Source organism: Calypte anna, chromosome 3 (genome assembly GCF_003957555.1).
Source record: "Calypte anna isolate BGI_N300 chromosome 3, bCalAnn1_v1.p, whole genome shotgun sequence".
Lineage (NCBI taxonomy): Eukaryota > Metazoa > Chordata > Aves > Apodiformes > Trochilidae > Calypte > Calypte anna.
Window position 1 is genome coordinate 42,590,295 of NC_044246.1, and position 14,244 is coordinate 42,604,538.

The 14,244-nt window shown below is 38.1% G+C and overlaps 1 long non-coding RNA gene across 1 annotated transcript in view; it reads right to left on the reverse strand.

Annotated features, from left to right (window-relative positions):
- Positions 1-865: 865 nt before the first annotated feature.
- LOC115598036 overlaps positions 866-14,244 on the reverse strand; it is a 346,409-nt gene continuing 333,030 nt past the window's right edge. Inside the window, exon 4 of the long non-coding RNA XR_003987341.1 lies at positions 866-940. This is a non-coding gene — a long non-coding RNA (uncharacterized LOC115598036). The remainder of the gene's footprint in view (positions 941-14,244) is intronic.

Genomic DNA, 14,244 nt, shown 5'->3' on the forward strand with positions numbered 1-14,244 from the left:
TATGTAGACACTGCCTTCCCACTGGATGCTTTGTTAAATATTTTCAGACAAAAATACTGAACAACTCCAGCTGTCTGAAATCTGCTAGCTGTCATCATAAGGAAACAGGCATATCTTCCATTTAAGACATGATTATTTTATTCGTTCTGTCACTTCGTGGTTGCATTTCTCCAATTCAACACTAGGAACTATCAGCCTGTTAAAAGCTCAAACCAGAGACAGACAAAAACTAGAACGGGGAGATATGGAAATCATTCTGTTGAAAACGTATTTTTCTCTTGTAAAAATAGTCACTATTATGTTGTCACTGGAAGAAGACTAGTCCTGTAAAAATGCACAATAGAAACACATATGTAGTCAGAGTTCCAAGGAAAATGAACACTTAATTGTGAGAAAAAAAAATAAATAACAAAATAAATAACAAAAATAGAAAATACTACCATACAGGTCTTTACTGTAAAGTGACCTCTGGAACATGTACATTGACCTTTGGTGGCTTTTTCCATTGACAACTGCTATATACATTTCCTTTCCAACAATCTCTTCATTATTACACAAAATCTCTGATGCTCAGAAACAGCTTAGGAAGAGAAGAGTCTTTTACTTTGCCAGGAAAGATTACAATGCACAGGAAACCACAGTACAGAGTCAAACAAAGTCACTTCCCTTCAACTCCAGTGTAGCTTTTAAATATAACAATTTTCCCCTGGCTTTATTGTCCTGACCTGATTTCATTGGTCTGAAGACTAAATAACAAATAAGAAAAGACTTCAAGGCTCAAGCCTATGTTTACTCTTTTCACAGTTTTAGAGTCAAAGACCACAACCTTAAACAGATATTTAGGAAATTTGTATTTTATTCCATACCTCATCGTGATTCTTCCTTAACCATTCCTTAGTAGTGTTAAGGGCAATGACAGCAGCAGGCTCATTTGGAAAACCTAAAGACAGAAGAAATGAGAGATAAACAAAAGGCACACATTTTTCTACGCACATAGAAACACAAAGATCTGGGTTTTTTTTATTTTTTCTTTTCTATTTTTTTAACTATTACAAGATTGCAAATAATAAACTCCTTTCTTCAGAGACTTGTATAAATGTTTCAGGTGACATCAATAACTTTTTTTGAGAGCTGTACAAACTGAAAACAAGGACCGTGGTATTTTATTGGACTTATTTTATTTTATTTTTTAAGCTCTAGTTCAGAAAGCTCTAGAGTTTAACAGAGGTAGATACAATAGAGTGGTATACCTGTCATACCAGGCAGGCAGCAATATAACACATACATCTCATAACAAATACTAGGCTTACATTTCATGACATGTAAGAAAAATTCAGATGTTTTTTTCTTTAATCCATCTGTCAGCAAAACTATACAACACTATGATCCCAGTGCCATAGGCCATATAAGGATGAAAATGTCTGAGTTAGAATTCTCTTAATTTATGACCTAAAAAATAACGAACTTTGAAAATTAAGGAGTCCATGAAGCATAAGCGTATGAATTTAAGGCCTTATGCTGCATGATATACTAGCAATATTAACTCCCCCCAGCACTAAACAAAATCAGAAATCTTTCCAGGGATACAGCCTTTTTGCTTTGATGGTCTCTATCTATCAAATCTAAAGATGCTTTCATTACCTAGGCAGCCTTAATTTAATTTTCCTTTAAATTCCTAACTTGAGGGCAGCAAATCATTTTTGTGAGGATTTAAAAATAAAAAACCATAAGCAGTATGAATAGCTCTCAGTAGGTTAGATTAATAGAACAGCCTTTGAAGAGGTGGAGCTATAGGCTCAGTGTACAAGCAAGCAATAGGGATAGACAGAAACAGTAATGAAATTTGGCACACAGTTGCATACAGAGTCTTCTTTACATCAGACATCACCCTTGCACCACAAATCGAAAAAGCAGATGCTGGAAAAATCAGGTGTGACCAGCTTTTTAACCTGGCACAGTATCCTCTGAACTTGTATCTTCTTTAGCCCTTTTTCAGAACTCGTGCACTTGCTGAGTCAAATCCCCAAAACACTACTCCCTGTAACTGGACTCTGCAATGATTTTGTCCAACAGAACGTGCACGGTTTTGAAGTGATAGGGGACAGCTATCCAACAAAAGTGGCAAGTAAACCCGACAGTGTCTCAGTAAGACTGACATTTATCACATGCTTCCTTTGCACACAATTTATCAATAAAGCTCATTCAGAATTTTTTTTTTTTTTTTTTTTTTGCAAGACAGAAAAATTAGCTAGATCCTACTAGCATTACTGTAGATTCTTGTACTGCCACTGGGAAAATATATTCTTGTGACATTTAATAATGCTGCTGATGTCATCAAGGCATATGTCTTATGACACAAACTAATGAACACTAACGAAACCCATAGCAGGGACTTCCAAGTGCCTCATTTTCATCATATAAACAGACCTCTAAGTAGACCACCTGCTTAAACTAGTAATATGCTATCTAACAAAACAGGACTTTCTTTACAATTCTGTACCCTGAGTATGGTAGATCTGTCTGGACATACAATGAAAGTTGTGCAGAGGGAGAAACATACATTTTGGACAACTGATATGCCATTGTTTATGCACTTAGTGGTTTATTTTCAGAACAATTCTCTTTCCAGCAAGATTAACTTCTCAGGCTTATTTTCACTCTCTTGAAGCAAGGTATGGGCCTAAAAGTGTGATAAAGTACTGGAGATATTATAGAACCTCTCCATGAATTGTACAATATTTAGAAAACTGCTGCCATACTAACCAATCTTAAATACAAGCTTATCTAGAAAACTGATGTTCAACTATTCCTAAGTAACCAAAATGTAAAGAAAAGTTTAGGAACCAAAATAAAAAGCCTTTAATTCTGTGTAAGATTTAAAATCTTGAAACCCATAGAAGCCTTTTTATGACTAGATACCGAAGGGGAAAAAAGAACCTAATTAGTATTTTACACACATTTCTGTTCATGGTAGTGAAAGGATAACTTTATTGGCTTTATGCATAAACAGGATGGAATATGGCCTTTTGTTCCATACCTGGCATCAGCACAAAACACCCTGTGTCTCTTATTCTTGAAAGGAAAAACATTTTATTTCATAGTACTGGGGAGATAAAGCGAGATGGGATCTTTTAAAACACATTTTTGTATTGTTTTTATCTCTAAGATACAGTTGTCTGACACAACACTTCTGGTCCACTCCTATACATGCATTCATTCCCCTTTCCCCTTTCATTTCAGTGAAAAAGCAATCTCAGTGAGCACGTGGGAATCAAATTACTTGAGAGAAATGAGCTTGAGGAGCCTCACAGTTAAGCGACTTCTGGAGCAGCAGCTCAGGCAATTCTGGCTAAAGGCTCAATTTCACAAAAGATAAAACAGGTAAAGTAATAAGAGTGACACTGGCCCATGTTACTGCAGTGAGTGCTCCTCCAGAATACTGAAAAGGACAAGGGCACAAAAAGGCAAAGAAGCATTAGCCGCAAGGTACAGGCAAGTGGTGCCTCCATGGGACTTCACTGGGTTTATTTGGCAGGGGAAAAAGGGAGAGTTGGCATCTTTTGTCCTGGATAAGTGCAATGTGAAACCTGTGCCTACCCACACACAAAGGCCTCTAACATCAGCTGGGTTTCCTACATCCTTCAGTGGCAGAGCCAGTATTTTGGCAACAAATCCCACTATACCACAAAAACAGTGGAGGTTATCTTTGGTTCTTGAAGAGCACCTTCAGCAAGTGGGAATTTTACCGCAGTCTTCTACATTCTACAGTGCCAGTTAATCAAATCTCACCATCTATTACCAAGGTCTACTCCTAAGCCTTTAAATAGAGCAAATCCTAGAACCAAGAAGCCTCTTGTACCCCTCTGAGTTCAGGAGCCCTCCTTTAAAATACAGCTTTATTCATCACAGCTGATACCATAGAGGGTGCAAACTTGGTAAGTCAGTAGGAACAAGGGTGTGCAGAAAGTTCTGCAGAGTTTGAAAGACTCAGAGGGTAAAGAAGAGCTAGGCCCCATGTGCATGTGAGGCCACAACTGGGCTTTGCTCTGGTTGTTCAACACTGTCAACTCTGAAAAGAATGTCACTGTTGACCATCTCCACATGCCCATCCCTTTAGCCATATGAGAAAAGACTATTGCAGTTGTGTCTCCAGAAACAGTCATCAATTCAAAACCTTTGCAATGTTCTTGGAAACTGTCATGAAAACTCTCACATCTTTGCCCAGTTGCTTCACAGATAAAATGTCACTCCAGACAGGGCAGCTATATACACCTACAGAAAAGCAAGTGCCAGCTTTAACATGAATTTGAGTACCAGCATCAGTAAAGCCACAGCTCAACTTAGAACCTTCCTCTCCTCTGAGTTGGAAATACTGCACTCACTCCCTAAGATGAACAACTACACCCTTCATACTCTCCAATACAAAAACCCCATCCTGCTACCATCACATAAAAATACCTCATCTAAACTCCACTGCTTTTGGTATGTCCTTCCACAAAGATCACCCAAGGTGACAGCTTGTGACAGCTTTTAAAGGTCTTCAAAATTAATAACTTCTGTGCCTCTTTTATGACTTTACAACCTTATTCCTGTAAATTGAAACACGGATCTGAGAAACGGCTGCCAGAACAAGCTGCACGCTGTACAAATTCTTGCAAACATCGTGGTCATAATGTTCTGGAGAATGCATAATAAGATCTGGCAGAATTATTTTGAAATATTATATGTTAAATAAATGTGCTGGTTTTGAGGAGAAGAGCGTGGAGGAGGAAGAGAGATAGTAACTGTAGAGGTACTGATTGAAGTTTGCCTTGCATTTTATATTTACTTCCTGGAAAGCAACTGATGAGAACACAAGTCCCCCTGTTTCATCAATGTACAGAAAATATGCAATGATTTCCCTGTTGTTTGACGCTCTAGTGTAAATGCTCAGCAATTTGTGCTTGGGGATTCAGCAGAGAAATATTCACACTATTGTGTGTCTTACAGTATGCCTAATTTGTCTGTAGTACCTGAGAAACACACTAGAAGTTCTTCAGTAAAAGTGCAAATAGAGAGATAAAATGAATAGAAATCTATTTATGTGACTCCTAAATAGTACAGAGATGCTTGTAGTTTCATCCATCTCTACTGTGCTCAAGCCAATGCTGCATCTTATTAAAAATGTCGAACATACAATTGAGTAATGTCACCTTCACATGAAAAGCCCATTAACAAAGCATAAGTACTAAATAATCAACCTTTAATATCATACAGCTGAAGATGATAACAGACTATATTGGTTGGGTTATAATACTAACGAATAAATGTCAATCCAGAAACTCACTTCAGTAGCTGCAGGGATAAGTGTTATAATCTGTCAGTTTAACTGAAATGCTTAATGTTTTCTGTAAATTAATTCATTCTGGTTAAAAAAAGGTCTGCATCTGTATTTGTTAGCACAGACTAAATGCTAGACAGATTTTCATTAATTTTAAATATGCTCCCATCTCTCTGGCTTCTGAAAGACTCATCACAATCCTAATATTCTGATTTGCCAATTTTACTGGTTACATTTTGAAACAAATCATGAAAAGAACCAATTGCACATCAACACAAATACTTATGTGTTTCTCATACCTTCTCAGAAAAGGTGACACTGTCACCTTTGTGCATTTATCAAGATGTAACACTTTACAGACTGTTCCTGTGCTCTAAATTCAAACTGGAGTCCCTTTGTTCAATCAACATGACTGTCAAAACGTACTAACTTCCATTTATTTAATTTATATATTTGTCAATGATGTTTAATAATATATAGAGGCTCTTCAAATAGTAGCTCAACAGTCCCATTTTCAAACTGTGGAAGAGTACCTAAGGTATTCTCTGCAGGGAAAAAGCAAAGAGGAAAAGGCAACAACACTTTATCCCATATAAGTTCAGAAACCACTATTATTATTGATGCTAAAAATTATTTCTGAATCATAATAGACATGTGAATAACTGTGCTACATTACAGTCATGTGCATTAAGGTTGGCTATTGATAACATGCTAATCATAACACTTCAGCCTTATCACTTTATGACAATAAAAGGAAACATATGAGATGCACAGCACAGTATGCCTGAGGTGGGGTTACTCAATACATTCACTTGTCCTTCAGCTGTGAAACTATAATCTTGCAACTGATCCCATATAATCATCTTGTCAAAAATGTATTTTAGTAGTCAAAATGAATTGGCTCATGCTAGGTTGATTCCCATTACCATACTAAGTCTGGCTTCTTTAGAAGCAGAGATGGTTGCACCCTACCAACAAGCTTACGTTGCTGCTATTTTTGAGGAGGTTTTTTTCCCCTTCCCCCCTCCCACCCTTTTTCAATTTAACCATGATCACGTGGTGATTGGGTAAACAAGGTGACAAGTTGGTAGCTTGATCACTTCTGTGGATTCTCACAACCTGGAAAAGAATTGCCCTCATGTGGATCTGCTGCACTGAAGGCCAATGAGGAAAGACATGAATCTTCTGCTAAATAACCTACGTTGCCCTTACTGAACTCATTCAGCCAGAGAAAACCTTATTTGCTGTCCACTCAAAAAGTGAAAGACAGTGAAATTAAATACTATTGAAAGCCAGCAACCTTTCTGTTGCCCAAGTTACTCCAGGAAAAAAAACTGCACATACTCACTGTAGGCCTTATAGACTATACTAGAGTAATTAATTAGCATGTATATGAAACATCAAAGAAAAATAATAAGAAATTTTCAAAATGTATAAACAAAATAATTCTTCTAAAGAAATCTTTATATGTCTCTCAATTCCTCTCAAGCAAGGAACATGCCTAGTCATTTTTCTTGAGTGAAAAATTCATCAGCAACAGGAAAATGCATGCAGTTCCTGAAGCATGACTGCCAATTGCAATCAATTGCTTACATGATAAAAAGGCAGCTGGTAGAGGATGGTTTATAAAGAAATCCAAAATAAGCATCAAGCAACTAAGGCAAGAACTGGAATGTCTCTGCTACGATGCAGTAGTGAGACAAAACAGGTACAGTATACAGTATTGAAATGAAGGTGAGCCCTTTTTCATTTACAGAAATTCAGCGGGTAACTCAGTGATCTCCGGTTATATCAAGGGTCAATACTGGCACCAGGGTACATTTTAAACCTCAGGGAAGACATCAAAACCAAGACAAGTTGCAGGCCAAGATGCACTGGCTCTCTTGACAAAAGACCTGGCCTCAGACTCAGATTGTCAGAAAAGTTGCCCACTGTGTGCTCATTGCTGTGCCTCTTGTCTGATCAGCACAGCAATCTACCTTATTCTACAACTCAGCTGCTTTTTCTGTTTTAGTTGCAAATGTGGATTCAGCTTATGGCTGCATTTATAGAGAGCTCAGTTACAAGAAGGTGGGTAAGATGCAAGAAAAGTCACATCATTGCTGTTTGCTGTTTCTCTGAAACACATTATACCCTACCATGCTTCACTCCACACTCTACTACATTGACATCATCAGGAAAATATCTGCTATAAAATTGTCTAAAAAGTGTCAGCTGAAAGTAGGCATAAGCAGTAATTATTTAGGTCATGTAAACAGAGACAGGCTTGCACAAACAAGGTCTTGGGATTCCACTACAGAAAAACTAGATTTTAAGTTACCAAGCTGTTTGATATTTGTTAGTATTAGGAGGGAAAAAAGGAATTATGTGACTGAAAATGCACATACACTTGGGCTGCTGAAGAAGAGTATAACTTCTGTACAAGTACCTTACTGCAGAAGGTATTACACCAGAATTCTGCAGGAGAGCTGCATATTTGCAAGAATTTCACTTTTCTGAAGCAGTCGATAGATTTTTTATTTTTTTTTTACATGACAAGAATTTGGATTCATTCTTTCTCCAGCATCTACAGGGAGTATGATTCCAGGGAGACTACATCATTGATAAACTGGTCCTCTAACAGTCTTGTAAAAAAAATAAATAGCAAGCAATACCCAGACTGTGGGAAGGAAACTTACCGAGCTGTGCCGTTTAGTGTGCTATGTGATGGAGCTTTGCTGTCTGTCAGGGCATTTCTAATGCCCAAGTGGAACATTAAGGCTTCAAGCTGAGCATAACAGGGGAAACAGCAGAAAGCTACCACCACAAGACTGGAAGGGAAAACATCTCGCTACTCTGGCAATTAGCACTCATGTGGCAAGAGAAAGTATATGCAATTCAAATGCAAGTGAGCAATATACTTACATAGGTAGTTACACAATTATAAAATCTACCTATGAGAGGGCATATGCAACGTTTCTGTAAATTACACAGCCATTTAGACACTTGTACGCAGCTGTTCCTGAACTCAAGTACATCATTCTTCTTAAAACACACTATATGCCACATCCAGAACTGCTATTCCAGAAACAAGTGTTGTACACAGAAACGTTAATTGAAACAAGTTTCAAAGTGTATAGGAGCTCCTTAATTCACAGTAGTTCATCTTCTACCTATCCGTATATAGCAAGCAAGTCATTTTTTTTTTAGGGTGGCAACATAATACAGCAAAAGTAATTTAAAACAAAGTGTAAAACACTAGTCAGCTGTGAAATCTCCCATCATACACTGAATTGAACAGCAATGGGATGTTGGCTTCACTGTAGTTACAAGGTTAAACATTTATTCTACCTACTGATTTAAATAAGAAGGCCTTGATGTTTTCTACTGAAGCAATATGTAAGGAATCGATCCTACCTTCCTGAAGTGCCTTACTAATGCTTCAAGAGATAAAAATCAACCAAACAAAACCCTTCAAATCCACTCTGAATTTCACCAGAAACTGGTAGATTTTGTAAAAAAAAAAAAAAAAAAAAAAAAAAAAAAAGTGGCCCAATCCAGCAATGCTTAACCTTTACTGACACTGTCCTAGCCCTTTCTTGACACACAGTGCCCCTAAGCACCAAGGAAAGCCTAAGGATCTGCTGTTCAGCAGTAGGAGTAAAGTAATGATCCTGGACCTCACAAAGTATGGTTCCCTATGGAAATGCATCTTTGCAATTGATTGCAAATGCTAATTGAAGCTTTCCAGAAATTGAGATATTCTTGATGGGCTTCTACTTGCTGGAGTCCCTAGTGTCTACTTAACGCATCTGCCACTAGAGGCTGGGCAGGAGGAGAAGGGGGAGAAATTGCTATGAGTGGGTCTGTCTTCTCCCTGCTGACAGGATCTTTGTGCAGGCAATGGGAGCCAGGAAAGCTCCTGTAACTGCAGCAGACTGGGGTAGAGGAAAAGGAGGAGATGGAGAGAGCACAAGAGTTCTTGATGCAAGATGGGGTGTGCAGGGTTTTGGGGGGGACGGCGGAATTTGGCAGAGACAATATCAGAGCTGTTGGCTTTGCTGGAGCTCTTGCTGTTTTGACTAATAAGCAGCACACTGTGACAGAAGCTGGGGATACACATGTATTTAAGGGTCATGAGGGAAGACAACCTACCACAGCAAAATGAAGGGAGATGGCAGTATAAAAATCTGAGAAACTTCAGAGAAATAAAACATACATAGGAAGTGGACAAAAATAAAGTCACATAAATTCTTTAAATCACTCCCACCACATTCAGTTGCTCTGACAGATGCAACCCAAGAAACTAGCTGGATTATTTAAAACCAACAGAGTACTTGGTGAAGGCCATATGCGTATAAGAACAAAAAAAATAATCTTGACATTACTTCCACCGAAGTACAGTTCTCATCTGTTGCAAGACGAACCTCTCTTAGGGCACAGCACTCTGAGGTCCAACAGGCATTCCAGCAGAAGTGCAAAAATAGTGCTCTGAGTCTGTTGCCCTCATGACTGGTTAGCCTGGCCCAGTGCTACTGCTCTGAGCAGTTCTGTTCTGGTCTGTTCTACCAACCTCTCTGCAGACATGCTCAGGAATGAGCTGAGCTTAGGTCTCAGGCCTCACCTTTTATTGGCCCCCTAATCCTGCTCATGCGCAGTTGGGGCCCGCCCTAATCAGGCCCAGGTGGGCTTAACACAAGCTCCTGCCCACTTACCTGGTAACTAGTGGCACCTGGTTGCCTCATTGCCTCATTTCACTACACTCATCTCCTCCCTAAGGGAAATCAAAAGCACACACAAAAAATTGGCTAAAATGACACATATTTGGTCCTTGAGGACAAAAAAAAACCCCAAACAAAATGTTCTTCCATCTTTAAAAAAAGAATCCATATATGGAAAAACAATAGGGTTGGGTAAAAAGGGAATATGCTGTGTGAGGCATATATAATCTACTTACTTTACTCTTTTTAACAAATACATTATTGGTTCTTGGTTTCTGTGTATGGTTCTCACTGCAGATTTTTTCCTGGTTCCTGCCTCAGCAGGAACCATACCAAAGGATCACACAGACCAGCAGCTATTGTATTCAGGAAATTTACAACCATTCAGAATTGAAATATTTCCAAACAATCTAGAGTTCAAAAATGCCCATAACACTTTGGAAGAAAGGGGAAGGAGGTTGGGGAACTTGGGACATACTCTTTTTGATGCTTATTGGCTTCTATTCCCGAATGTGCAATAGTCCACTTAAAGTACTTCAACACCCACTACGTGAATGCTGCTAAAACAAGTGCTTGTACAGGATATTTCACTTGACACATCATTACACTATCTCAACATTTTATGCATTAATTTTTTAAGATGAAGCATTTTCTCCTCCTTGCCTAGATGCTACTCCATTTATATAGAAGTCATTTGCCTGGCAAAGGGTACACTCCACCTGAAAATACATATCCTTCCTTTTATACAGCAAGGGTTAGAGTGCACCTTATTTGATTTTAATGCTACTGTATGTATCATCACCCAGACAACCCACTCTAAATCCATAACTTAATTTGAGGCTGTATTGCAGCAACTTTGTGAAAGAAAAAGTACGTGGAAGCCACCAGCAGCTATTCAAACTTCCTCCCAATGCTGTACTGAAAACTCTTCTTGTTCTGCTACTTGATCTCACAGCAATGCACACAAAGAGAGAAATGTTATTAGAAAGAGTTTTAGGGATTGAATTAATCAGAAAAGCATTTTATAGCACAAATAATGCAAACCTAAAATTTAAAACTCTGATTTCAGCAAATCTGACTAGTCACAACTGCACCTCATATTTTCTTAGCTAGTCCTCATGTGCTAAAAAGTATAGAACAATTAGTGGGTGAAATACAAAAATATCATAATCTCTTGGAAAACCTTGACTCTTTTTCCACTTGCTTTCTATTTTCAAGGACTCATCCACTCACATGCTAACTATATAAATGTTAGCACTCCATTAGTGCTAACCTATTATCTGACAATCGGCTCCTAGCATCACTTGACTTTTTGACCCAACACCACTAGTTGATCAACAAAATACCCCAGATTTCATCAGGTTCTTCAATATATCAAAAGATCACAGAATTGTCAAACAAGTTTTTTTTTTTTTAATGTGGTTTCTGCTAATATCTCTAATTGGCATTTTACTCACAATTACGCATCTACTGAATTTTGCATACTTCAATCAAAAATGAAGTTAATTAACTAGTTTATGGCACTTCCAATCATCCCACAAATTCAAATCCAATTTAGTCTTGATATGAACTTTAGGTCTTATTAACATGTGTTTTAAAAAGCATTTCCAGCATGCATTCTGACAAGTTGTCAGTGTGATTATTTATTTTATTTTAAATCATTATACAAGCAACCATGTTTTGCTATAGCAGGAAAAGGAAATTGCTAAATTTTAGCAAGGTTGAACAAACTTCAACATTTCTAGTTAGGCCAACACTGGTAAATTCTGCTTTAAACTAAAAAGATTACATTTTGCAAGAGGCCGTTCTTCAGGGGAAAAAGCCCCAAACATTTTCCATGTAGTCTTGAACAATATTCAAATTATAGCAGAAAGAAAAATGCCAGCACAAATGACAATTACTACAGTCAGAAGCAATACATATATTTGTAAAGAAGGAGCCTATGCTATGGTTGGTTAGATGAAGCAGTGAAGGATATGGAAGACAAAGAAATTTCTTTTGTCCAACAACCCAGTACAAATAGGGAGCTGATCTGGACAATTTAAATGTAAATTTCTTACCACCTGTCAGACAAGTGAGATTTAAAGACCTCCACTTAAAACTTAGGCCTCTCCAACCTGAGACTTTAAGTGAAAATTGACCTCCCACCTCAATTTCCTTGTAAATGTGGCCATGTGGCAGCAAAAAGGGCAGCTTATTCCAGCACTTTATTAAATTTAGCTTGCATGTACACTCAGCATGAGATGCCCCACGCTACGCCTGGGGGAAATGAGACTTTTGAGACAGATCTCCACACCACAACCAAACACAGCTAATCCTCTCAGAAACAGAACATCCCAGGTAGTGACAACCACATGGAAAAGCATTTAAACATACAGGACAAAAAAATGTCATTGTTTATTAACCAATCAAGCAAAGTAGGTGAAATAAGGGATGTTTAATTAGGGGAAATGTAAAAAGAAGGTGGGTGAGTTCAAAAGAGCTTTTTACATAATTGAAACCAAATGTGTTAAGAGTTGAGATTACAGAGAGGTTCTAGCTAATGTGATTTCCATTCATTCTATCAGATCAAAGGGGTCCTCTCTATATAGACAATCACATTTGAGATAGATTGCATTAACATGACAGCTGCACATCTCCAGGTTGTGAAAAACACCACTGCAACATTGAGTCGGGCTGGGATTGTTTCAGCACTGGTTTTCCTCACGTCTCTGGGGATAAGAAAAAAGAAAAACAAACAAAAAACAAAAAAACCAACCAAACAAAACCAAACTTCAAGGGGGAGGGAAAATTATCACTGTATGGGGCAAAATCTAGGGAAGTCAGGGCAATTTGGGTACATTTATAGATGTTTTACCTCAGCCCTCCTGGCAAGACTTAACCCATCAATGGGGTAACGTGTCTCTCCCAGCTCTGTGTCTTCAAACTGGAAAAGGCATTTCACTCCCCCTCCCGTTGCAAGTGCTCACAGAAAATATGGTGAACAAAGCCCCTAAACTAAACTAAAACTTCCTATTTCCCCATCTCTGGCTAACTTTTTGCTCTTGCACTGTGTGCAGGCGTGGAGGCTGGACAGTGGAAGGGTTGTGGGGCCCTGTGAAGGGAGTCCAGGGCTTCCCCACATATGCTGGATCCAGTTTCAGCTGGTTCCACCACCCCACCACAGGGCACAGCCTTGATCCCACATGATGCCAGCAGTACCTTGGGCAAAGGTGGTTTAAGAAAGGGACAAAACAGTGCTCAGCAGTGAAGAGAAAAAATAAATGTGAGAAAAAGTCCTGTGAGTCCTTCTTGTGGAAGAGGGAGAGGATTTGTGGGTGGGGTGGGGTGATGTTCAGCCAGAGAAAGAGGGGGTGCAGTGAAGACCTTTGACTATCACTGATTGGCAATAAATAAATTTAATTTTCCCCAAGTGAAGCTGGTTTATGCCATGAAGGTACTTGGCAAGAGACTTCCCTATCTTTATCTCAGGCCACAAGTTTTTTGTCTTATTTCCCTGTTCTGCTGATGATGAGGAGCAAGAAAGTAAGCTGGGTAGGCATCTGGCAGCCAAGGTCAAACCACCACTCTCTACCACAGATTTCTCTGACACTGTACTATTTTTCTTTCACCAAAACTCTACAATTTGAAAGACTGCAAAAGGATGTCATGATAACACACAAAAGAACTATTAAAAAGGAAGAGAATGGAAAATTAATGCATGAGAGTACTTGTGCTGGTGAGATCATAAAAATAATTTTTTCACAAACAAAAAGGTTTGAGGGATGGAGAAGCAATTCTAGTTAGATGCTCCTAGTTAGATTTACAAAGTCAACAGACTGCCATTCTATAAGAAACAAAGTTATTTTTTATAAATCAATTGCTACAGAAGAAAGGACCTCAACAACAAAGCAAGAAAACTCACAATACTGAAGAGTCAAAACCAATGAAATCAATACCTATGCTCACTTGAATTTTACGTTTGTATATATGAGGTTTGAAAAATAATCTTGATGTTTATGCAAATAAACATATGCAGCTTGGTGTTTATGCAAATAAAAGCTACTTAACTTACCTGGAGACAGAAAAAGAATAATGGACTGAAAGATTGTAGGGTTATGGAACTGAAAATCTGAATGTTCGTACTTCAAATTATTTCAAAAAAGAAAATAAAATTGCAGTTGCTATCTAAAGTAGTTAAGAATAAATAAAATTACACTATACTAAAGCTGTAATAAATACTAA